This window comes from Pteropus vampyrus, unplaced genomic scaffold, assembly GCF_000151845.1.
Source record: "Pteropus vampyrus isolate Shadow unplaced genomic scaffold, Pvam_2.0 Scaffold179, whole genome shotgun sequence".
Lineage (NCBI taxonomy): Eukaryota > Metazoa > Chordata > Mammalia > Chiroptera > Pteropodidae > Pteropus > Pteropus vampyrus.
This window is the reverse complement of record NW_011888960.1, coordinates 1,821,520-1,831,668: the sequence shown is the minus strand read 5'-3', so window position 1 is coordinate 1,831,668 and position 10,149 is coordinate 1,821,520. Positions and strand designations below refer to the sequence as shown.

At 49.1% G+C, this 10,149-nt stretch overlaps 1 long non-coding RNA gene across 1 annotated transcript in view; it reads right to left on the bottom strand.

Moving 5' to 3' along the window:
• Positions 1–10,106, bottom strand: part of LOC111746217 — a 14,995-nt gene extending 4,889 nt beyond the window's left edge. The window contains exons 1-2 of the long non-coding RNA XR_002783020.1: positions 9,998–10,106; positions 5,715–5,772 (exon numbers count right to left, since the gene is read on the bottom strand). This is a non-coding gene — a long non-coding RNA (uncharacterized LOC111746217). The remainder of the gene's footprint in view (positions 1–5,714; positions 5,773–9,997) is intronic.
• Between the last annotated feature and the right edge of the window lie 43 nt (positions 10,107–10,149).

Below are 10,149 nucleotides of genomic sequence, written 5' to 3'. Positions count from 1 at the left end.
TATCTCTTGTTCACCTGGTGTCACCAGCGTCCCAGCTGGTGTGGCTTGTGACATGAGTCAATAAATATCTGCCACATAAAGGAACCTGAATAGGCAGCACTTTTTGTGAGACGCTGACCCCAGGCCCTGGCTTGGGTTCACTGGCTCGGCCTTAGTCTGGCCCCTTAGAGACCCCTGTAGGAGGTGTCACTGCTACACTCCACCCCAGGTGAGGAATGGAGGTTCAGAGGCCCAGGAAGTGGAGGTGGTGGGTGGCACAGTTAAGTCACCCTGTACTCTGCCCGTCCTTCACTGCCCGGCACCCCTGTCCCCCAGGAGCAGACCGCCCGCCCCTGGGCTTCTCCTGAAGGGCAGGTACATGCTTAGCCTGGCTGCCCGCGGGACACAAGATGGACAGCTGTGACCTCAAGAGATGCTTCACCTCTGTGGGCCTGCAGTGTGAGGGAGAGAAAATAGTGATCATGCCCCTAACTTGTGGGTTTGGTGCTTACTATGTGTCACCGTGCTTCAACTTTGTACTGTGAACTCATCTTATCCTCACACTCGCAAGTGAAGTGACTCCTATGATTGTCCTGTCGATGACACACATCCTCCCTGTCACTGCTTTGAGCACAGCCTCTGTGCTCCTGCCCCACTCAGAGGAACAGCCCGGGTCCCCTCAGGGCCTTCGGAGCCCTGTGGGGTGTGGCTTGCTTGCTCTCTCCCCCGCACCCCACACCCTTTCTCTCCTTGCTTCTCTCCTTCCCGCCCTCCCTCCCTTTCTTCCTCCCCTCTGCTCCCTTCTGTAAGCCATATCTTTATCATCTTCATACATCAGATTCCCCAACCAAGGTTTTCATTTACCTACATCTATATTTTCTTCCTTCTCGCTTTCTATTCCCTGCCAGCCTTTCCCAGGAAAGAGTAACTTGTCTACTCACTTCATTCACATAGCAGCGAGCTTTCTTCCCTTTGCCTGGCATTCTTATCTACGGGATAAAACTGCATTACATTAAGTATACCGTACTCACACTCATCTAGGTCTCAAGGACCCCGCTCAGGAAATCGGATTCTCTTTCTGCCCGGCTCTGCCTTGCCACTTGCACGTTCCCTCAGCAAGGCTTCGCTGAGTCGCATGTGAGCTGAAACTTGCTGGAGGATTCCACGAACACTGAGCATTGTCCCCAGGGAGCTCACACCGAGGTGGAGGGCACAGTGTGTGAATCGGTACTGACGTGACTCAGAGGCTGTGCTAGGTCTTGGGACCCACAGGACTCTACAGCCAAAGGGTGGCATCTTCCCCAGCTACGACCACCCAGGAAGGGCTCCTGGGTCAGACGTCAACTGAATCTCAACCTGAATCATGAACTGAATCTTTTAAAAAATATATTAGGGTATACTTTAAATATCATGACATATACCCTATATGAGTATAAATCCAATTTTTTTTTTTTTTTTTGGTAACTTTACCAAGTGATGCAACCATCACCCGAAATCAATTTTAGAACATTCTCATGGTCCCCTGGGTAGGTCCCTCCCTTAAACCCACTTACAGGTGACCCCTGTGCCCACGCCAGCCCTAGACAACCACTAATCTACCGAATGCCTCTATCAATCTGCCTTTTCTGGACGTTTCGGATTAAGTGGGATCGGACACTACGCGGTCTCGTGTGTCTGGCTTCGTTCACTATCACATCTTTGAGTTTCATATGACAGCCCCTGTCACTCGCTTGTTTCTTTTTATTGCCGAGTAGCGTCCCCGTAAATCCATTTCCCACATTTCGCCTATTCATTAATCAATTGGTGGGCATTTGGGTTGTTTCCAGTTTTGGCTATTATGAATAATGCTGCTAAGAGCACTGGCTCGTAAGTCCTCGTGTTAACGTTCTGTCATATTTGTTTACGTGTGCATTTTCTTCTGAACATTTAGAGCAAGGTGCTAACATCGTGACCTTTCGCCACTAAATTCTTCTTCACACATCTCGTAAGAACAAGACATTCCCCTAAGTAACCACCCAAATTAACATGTTTGTCGCATCAGCTCACATCCAGTCCACATTCAGATGGCTCTTGTTTCAGCAGAGGGTCCTGTCAAATTTTTGGATTTTTGCCAATTTGATAGATGAGAGCCTCTCAGTTGTAGTTATAATTTTCTTACCTCTTATCGTGATTACGAACGAGCATCTTTATACATATTCGGGGTCTGTCTGCAGTTCTTGTTCTGTGACTATCTGCTTGTGGCTTTGGGCCATTTTAAAATGATATATTTTTTTCATCTCTAAGGACACCATAAATATTAGTGAAATTAGCCTTTGTCCTTAAGTTACAAATATTGTCTCCCATTTGTTTTTTTTTTGTTTGTTTGTTTTTTAACTTTGCTTATGGAGCTTTTCTTTTTGGCCATAAAAAGTTTTTTTTTTTTTTAATTTATCTTTAATTTTTATGTAGTTGAATTTATCAAGGTTTTTTTTTTTTTTTTTTTTAACTGTTTCTACATTGAAAGGCTGTCCTTACTTCCGGGTGATCAAAGAATCCTCTTACGTTTTCCTCTACAAGTTGTAAGTGTTCATTTTTAAAATCTAGACTCTGGGCCGTTCGATATTCATTTCAATATTTGGAGGGAGGTACGGGTTCGCTTCTAATCTTTTTTCCCAAATGGCTGTCCAGTTGTCCCAAGATCACTCATTAAAAAAGTCCCTTATGCTCCAGCGACTTGAGATGCCACCTTCATCATACACCAAATTTCCATACGTCCTTGGGCAAGTTTCTGGGCTTTCTATCCCATTCCATGGGTCTGTCTGGCTGTTCATCTTCCGACTACACCAGTTCCATTGCTGAGAATTCATGGCATGTCGTGGTATCTGCTAGGGCTCACCCCCACCCCACTGCCCATCTTTTTTAGTTTTCCTGGCTATTCTTGATTGTTTATTATATCCTATCAACTTCAGAACAAATTCGTTGAACTCCAAGGGAGGAAAAAAGAAACATCCTCAGTATTTTCGGGAGGATCGTGTGAAATGGATATATTTACCTGGGCCAAATGGACATCTTTGTAGTATTAAACATATTATTATCAGAGGATTACCTTTGGGTTACCAGCCCTGTTAAGGATTGAATTATGTCCCCTGAGAATGATATGTTAAGTCTAATCCCCAAAGCCTCAGAATGTGACCTTATTAGGAAACGGGGTGTCTACAGAGGTCATCAAGTTAAAATGAGGTCATTTTAGGGTGGGACCTAATCTAATATGAAGAGAAAGTTTTAGACCGAGAGGAAACCTGGACACAGGTGCACGGGCATGTGCACACACACACACACACACACGGAGAAGGCCGCGTGAAGATGAAGGCAGAGTCAGGCTGATGCCTCTACTAGCCAAGGAACACCAAAGATTGCCGGCAACCCACCAGACACAAGAGGAGAGGCCTGGACCAGTCTCACTCCCAGCCTTCACGAGGACCCGCCCCTTCAGAGCTGTGGGGCAATATCTTTCTGTTGTATTAAGCCACTCTACTTGTGGTATGTTGTTACAACAGCCCTAACGAACTACTCCAGGAGGGTTTCTTAGGCCAGAAGTGAGCAGTCCAGCCATAACTTTGGGACAGGGAGAGGCATTTGTGTACTTGTCTCTGACCCCAAGCAAGCCCAACCAGGCCCGTTTCTTGCCTGCCTGAAGTCGAATGAGTGAACCAATGAACGAGTTGGAAAGCTGGAGGTGTGACTTCACTCTCAGTGGGTGGCCAAACCCTCTGAGGTCAAGGCCAGAGAATGAATCATTTGTGCCATGCGGCTCAGGGAGTCAGGGAGCCCCAGGCAGAAAGCCTGAGTGTGGGGTATATTTCCTTTCCCCTTTCCTCTTGAACCTAGAAGCAACCCCCTAAAAGTCAGCATCCCAAGAAATAGTGAAATGGTGCGACATGCCACCCTCGTGACACGCCCACGGTGTGTTGTGCAGTGATAAGGACAAAGGACTTAGGAAATGGAGGGAGGGAGGGAGGGAGCACCGGGCACCCAGCGGAGCCGCTTCCTGGCTGCGCGCCTAAAGACAAGTTAGTTAACTTCTCTGGGTCCCACTTAGGTGCCTCGCCTCCTCACACGGGGGTGGCAATGGCACCTGCCTCACGGTGTCACGATCACACGAGCAAAGGACCATAAGGCACTTGGCAGAGTGCCGGGAGCACAGCACGTGCTCAGTAGAGTTTGGCGATGATCATTAATAAGAGCTGCCCTCCAAAAAACGTACCCCCAAGGGCGAAATTGGGATGCATAATTTCTGAGTCTTCAGCTGTGATTTGGAACGTGCCACCAATAACGTTTCTTCCTCGTCCCTGGGGAAAAACTATGACCTCATTTGCTGCCTCCAACATTAATTAGTGTTTTCTAATCATGAAAAGGAAATTATGTCTCAATTTATACTCTGTCTAAAAACATTAGCTAACAACAGAAAGCTGTCGCTTCTCCCCTGGCGTCAGTTCCCCCAGTGGCCGGGGTGTGGCTTAGGGCCATGCTGGCAGGCTGTGTCCTTGGTTCAGGAACAGGCTTGCCTGAGTCATGGAGGCCCTGCTACTTCCTGGTCCCTCTCCTCGGCTTGTTTTCATGTGCCTGTCCAACGACCCTGCTTCGAGGTTTATGCTGGGGACCAAGAGAGGCGAGAAACCAAGTCCCAGCTCCCGGGCTAGTGGGACAGACAGAAATGGCCAGCCACGGGGACTGTTCACACAGGCTGCTGGGATTCGTCTGGTCCCACAGTGAATCTGACAGTTGGTCCCTTGGGGTTATTACTGCCCCCATTTTGCAGGAGAGGAAACGAAATCTCCCCAGGGGAAAGTGGTAGAAAACGGACCCGTCTCTCAGAGGTATTTCGTCCAGACATTTCTATTCTACACCAGTGTTTATCTCCAGGTAGCTGTCCCCTGTTCTGGGCATCTTTCCTCATGACAAGATGAGTGAAGGCCCCTTGTCTGAGCCTCCCCAATGTCTACCCTGGCACTTGGCACCTGGGTTGTACCTGTTTGTTAGCTAGTCTGTCCTCATGCTAGAGTATTTGTTAATGGAATGACTGTGGCATTTTAATTTCGGTCCGTCTTAAACCTTTTTACATTACTGTATTCTACTGGATCTAAGATGTCAGTGATTTAAGGCCCTCTCATTAACTTATGCACCGTTAAGAAAGAAAATCGCCGTCAATTAATTATGTCAATTAACCATGACATTCCCCTTTCAGAACATGACCGTATGAAAGATGTGCCCGTTAGAAAAAAAAAAGAAGAAGAAGAGCAGCAGCCAAAATGGAGTCACTTTGGCTAAGCCACGTCACCAAACCAAACTTAATTAACCTCGGTGCAGTTCGAGCCTCTCCCAGGACTGGAATTTTAAACCAATCAGTCTGGAACTTCCAGACCAACACGAGTGAGGCAATCTGCCTGACGAGACCCCCTGCCTTCTCCCTAGGGACGGCGTCCTAGGCTCACATCATCCACTCTTCAGAGTCCGGCCTCTTTCTGCCTATCAATATTTTCCATTTTGTACAACCCCTTCTGGCTGCCTGATTCACGAATCCTTTAATAAAGCCAATTAGGTCGTCAAATTTACTCAGTTGAATTTTGTATTTTAACATGCCTGAGGCCCAACGAAACCTATTTTAAAAGAGATGACTGCTTTTAAACTCATCCTAGGGGAAGAAGATTTTATAAATATCCATATATTAATAACATCAAAGTTTACTAAACGCTTACCTTGAGCCTGGCATTGTTCTAAAGCACATTTCATCCATATCGGCTTGGCCGACTTTTCCTGTAAGGGGACAGAGGTAAATATTTTAGGCTTTGTGAACCTCTCACAGTGTCACAACTAGTCACCTCCCATTGTAGTCTGAAAGCAGCCTCAGAGGATAGTAAGCGAATGGGCGTGGTCGTGTCCCAATAAAACTTTACTTGTGGACACGGAAATGTGAATGGTGTACAACTTTCTCGTGTCACAAAATATCCTTCGATTTTCCTCCATTTAAAATGTATAAACCTTTCTTAACATGTGGGTCGTACAGGAAGAGGGAATGGGTTAGATTTTGGCTCATGGGTTGTAGCTTGCTGACCCCTGTCTCTTGTGATCTTCATATTGTCCCTACAAGAAAAATGCTATTATTATCCTCATTTTACACGTGAGGAAACTGAGTCTCAGAGAGGTAACTTGCCCAAGGACACACAGCAGGTGAGTGGTCAAGCTGGGGTTCTAACCCAAGCGGTCTAACGCTGCAACTTTTTTTTAATAAGTTGCCCTAAATATAAATATGGTTTAGGCTAAATATGGTTGCCTGCCAATATTTTTAACTTTCATTCTTGATTACAAAATTTCCACATTTGTGTTGAAAACTTCAAACCATACAGAGTTATAGGGAAGAAAATGAAAGTAATCCCAGCCTCTAGAGATAAATGTTTGAGGGTTCAAACAAAGGTGAATGGCTCACACAAGCTGAGCAAAGTTAGAATGTTCTGAACACTGTGTGACTTTGGAGAGGTTGCCTAACCTCTCTGGGCCCTTGTCTCAAAGGAGGGGGCTCGCTGACATGACACAGTGCTGCAAGCTCTGCCAGGCCTGACCATGGAGTTCTGTTTGTAAGGATTGTGCAATATCAGCTTGCTCTATCCTAACTGCCTGAGTGTGGAGGGTGAAGTCACCCATGGGCCAAGCGGCTGCTGAGTCTCCCTGCCTCTGGCTCCCCCAAATCCCAAGCACCAAGTGGCTTGGGAGAGGCAGCAGTGACACCAGAGCCTGACTCAGGGGATCCTAGGACGTGCGGGCTCCCTTCAGAACTGATGCTGGGGACCTCTCTGCCCAGAGTGAGCAGAGCTCCAGACAAGCCGAGAGGCGGAGGCTTCAGCCAGCGCTGCCTAGGGTGGGATTGCACAGGCAGAGGCATCAACAGGCTGAGGTTCCCACAGCTGGATGGCTGGGTCCGCTCCGTCTCTCGGTCAGACAGGCCCGGGGCCTGGTCCCGCGTCTCGTGGTCATCGGCTGTGGGTACGTCCCCTCTCTGAGCCTGTTTCCTTGCCTGTGGAATGGGGATAACAAGCACCTTGTGGGATCAGTTCATAATCATATCCTGCTTAGTTCTTGAGATGATGTCTGTAATGCAGCTGGTGCAGGGGAGAAGCTTAATAAGTGGCCATTTCTGTCCCGTTCTCTTCTGATACTTTTCAGCAGTGCTCTTTGAAAATATTCTTCCACCGCACAATGAATTGTGGACCTACTAGGTGCCAGGGCTGCACCCAAGGTGGGAGGGTGGGGAAGTCAAAGAGGAGAAAGTCACAGCCCTGCCCCCAAGCAAGTCAGGGAGGGGAGGGGAGGATCTCCGGGACTTTGACACAATCCGAATGTTGGGACAAAGTCCTCCAGGGCCCTGGGGCCGGAAAAGTTGGAGAAACCAGAGAAGGCTTCTCGGAGGCACTTTGGCTGGGTCTTGGAGGATGGGGAAAGATTATGGCCCAACCCAAAGGGGACAGCAACAAGGCGGAGGAGGAGGAGGAGGAGGAGCCACGTGAGCGCAGGTGTGGGGGTGGGAAGGACGAGAGACATCCAGTGATCACAGGCCCACCAAGTTCTCCTAGGGGACCACGGCAGAGTGGATGAGGGCTGGATGGGTGGGAAAGAGGGAGTCGTGGAGGGTACTGAGCAGAGAGGGGAGCTCTCCAACAGCCCAGGGGGGACAGTGAAAGGGCTGTGGTTCCTCAAGAGAACACGGAGCAGTCGGAGGCAGCCCCCGCTCCCAAGAGCACCCCTGCACCTGGCGCTTTCTCAGACGTGGTCTTCCTCAGCCCTATGAGGGCCACAGTCCCAGTTTAAAGATGGAGAAACCGAGGCTCAGGAACGTTAAGCCTCTTGCCCAAGGTCACAGAGCAGACAGGGAGCCACCCTTTCCTCTCCTGTGATCCCGGGACAGATCCAAAGCTGACTTTGAGGGCAGGATGCGGACAGTGATTGTGGGGTGATGCCAACCCTAGCTACACCGAGTCTCCCCACAGTCCCCTGGAGACACCACAAAAGGGAGAAGGCAGGGGCTCGGCAAGGGCAAGTGACTTCTGCAGGCCCACATATGAAAGGTGGGAGTCCAGGCCCCGCCTTCGCCTTCGGAATCCAAACCATTCCCACCGCCCAGTACCACCTCTAGGTTTATTCCTAGGCACACCTAACATTGGGAGGAGCCCAGGTCAAAAAGACTCAGTCTGTCCCCTTTGGCTGCCAGGCCCTTGCTGCTTCTGTTGTCACCACAGACCAGATCGTGCTGGCCTCTCTTTGGCTCCATCTCCAGCCAGAAGCGGCATCGTCACTGCCTGGACTGGGGGTCTCGGTGGCAACACCGAAGCCATTGTGTCAGTTGGTCTCAAGGAGGGACCTTCCCCTGAGCTGGGCCTCTGCCTCGCCACACCTTCTGGTGTCTTGTGGAGACACCCCGAGGTTCTGGTGCCAGACCCTGAAACACACAGTGGCATGGTGATATAAGGCTGCTCTGCTGGGCAGCGGAAAACCAAGAAATGTAGTGAATCATCAGGAAAAGGTGCACGGTAGGGCCTGGAAGCTCATACCTACCATCTCTCGCCCGGGCCTCAAACCACCCACAAAGTAGCCAGTTATAAACCCATTGTATGGATGTGGGCTCAGAGGCTCAGCTGGGGAAGAGATGTGCCTAGCAGGATCACCCAGCAGTGGAAGGACAGCGCGGGGTCCCAGCTCTGCTCTCTCCAGTAAGGAATAAAGAGGAAAAACCCACTGCACTCAGCAGACACCTGACTCCAGGGCTGGGCTGTGACACCACCAATGAATACGTATATAAAAAGGTTTTCTTTTAATTTTTAAAAATTCATTTTTTTTCCTTTTTAAAAATGTGGATGGGACGGAATAATAAATGTTCTTGGTAAAAAAAAAAAAGGGGGGGGCAGATCAAACTGGCACGCTGTGAAAAGCCAGCAGCTCTAACATTTTATGATTGAATGCAAAAAATATGTTGAGTTCCTCAGCTGACTAAGTAATATAAACAAAAGAAATTCTTTTCTTTTTTTAAGATAAGGGGTGAGTGTGGCCATTATCTGAAGACCTCTTTGCTGCCTTTCACCCATGCTCTTCTGAAGGTAGAAATCTCCCTTTAAAAAGAAAAAAAGCACTAGGCTCCGAACTTTTCTAGAACTTAGGCAGAAAGTTCGAGCGTGTGTAAACACAGTAGCTAAGCGATGCAAATGCAGAAGTCATCTATGGTGATACAATCACAGATCTAACGACATAGGGTGGCAGTGAAATCCCCCTTCCCCCCAAGAGCAGAAGGGAAGAAACCGCAGAATGTTCCAGAGTCGGCACCCGCGCCCAGTGGCGCAATGTTTGTGTACCTAGCGTTTCGGTGCCACCGCAGCGGCCTCCACTGCCCAGAGGGCCGTCGCTAGGGCCTCAGAGCGCGCGGGTGACTGAATGGGGGTCCTCCCAAACGTGTGTGCAGGTCCTGGAAATCCTCCTTAAGCGCCACAGGATTGGATTTCGAATTCAGCCCTTGTGGATGGAGGAAACCAGGACGAGGGTGTCGGGCTTGGCTCCTTTTGGAGCGCTCAAGCCCAGCTCTTAAGAGCTCCCCAATCAGTATGTGTTTGTGGGATAAAGAAACGGAGCGGCTCCATCTGTCTCCAGCAAATCTAATCAGAAACGTGTCGTGCGGCCCCTGGGGGGCGCTGTCGATCGCCACCCAAACACCAGAACCCCTCAATCCACAAGGGCGCCTTGTGAACCCCCCAGAGATTTTAACTCCCTGACCCACCTGCCTCGGCTCAAAGTGTTTTAGGGACCCCACGAGTAAAGAGAACACTTTCCCACCAGGGGTCTGATTGGAAGGTATTTTACTTATTAAATGTATTGTTTTTTTTTTTTTTTTAAGTAACAGGAAAGTCTGGAAAACAGAAAAACATTCCCACCCCAACGCGCCCCGGTTGTTCGTGATAAGAACGACACTTCTACGGACACATCTGTTAAAATTTTCTCCAACCTTCATTTCAGGCTCCTCTCCATCCTGTCCCCACGCCCCTAGCCGTGTGACACTGGGCAAGTAAATCGCTTCTCCTTGGGACTCTGTTTCCCCCCAGTTGGGGACGAGGAAATGAGGGAAGGGGCACACGTGTGTGCAAAAGCGCAGGAAGC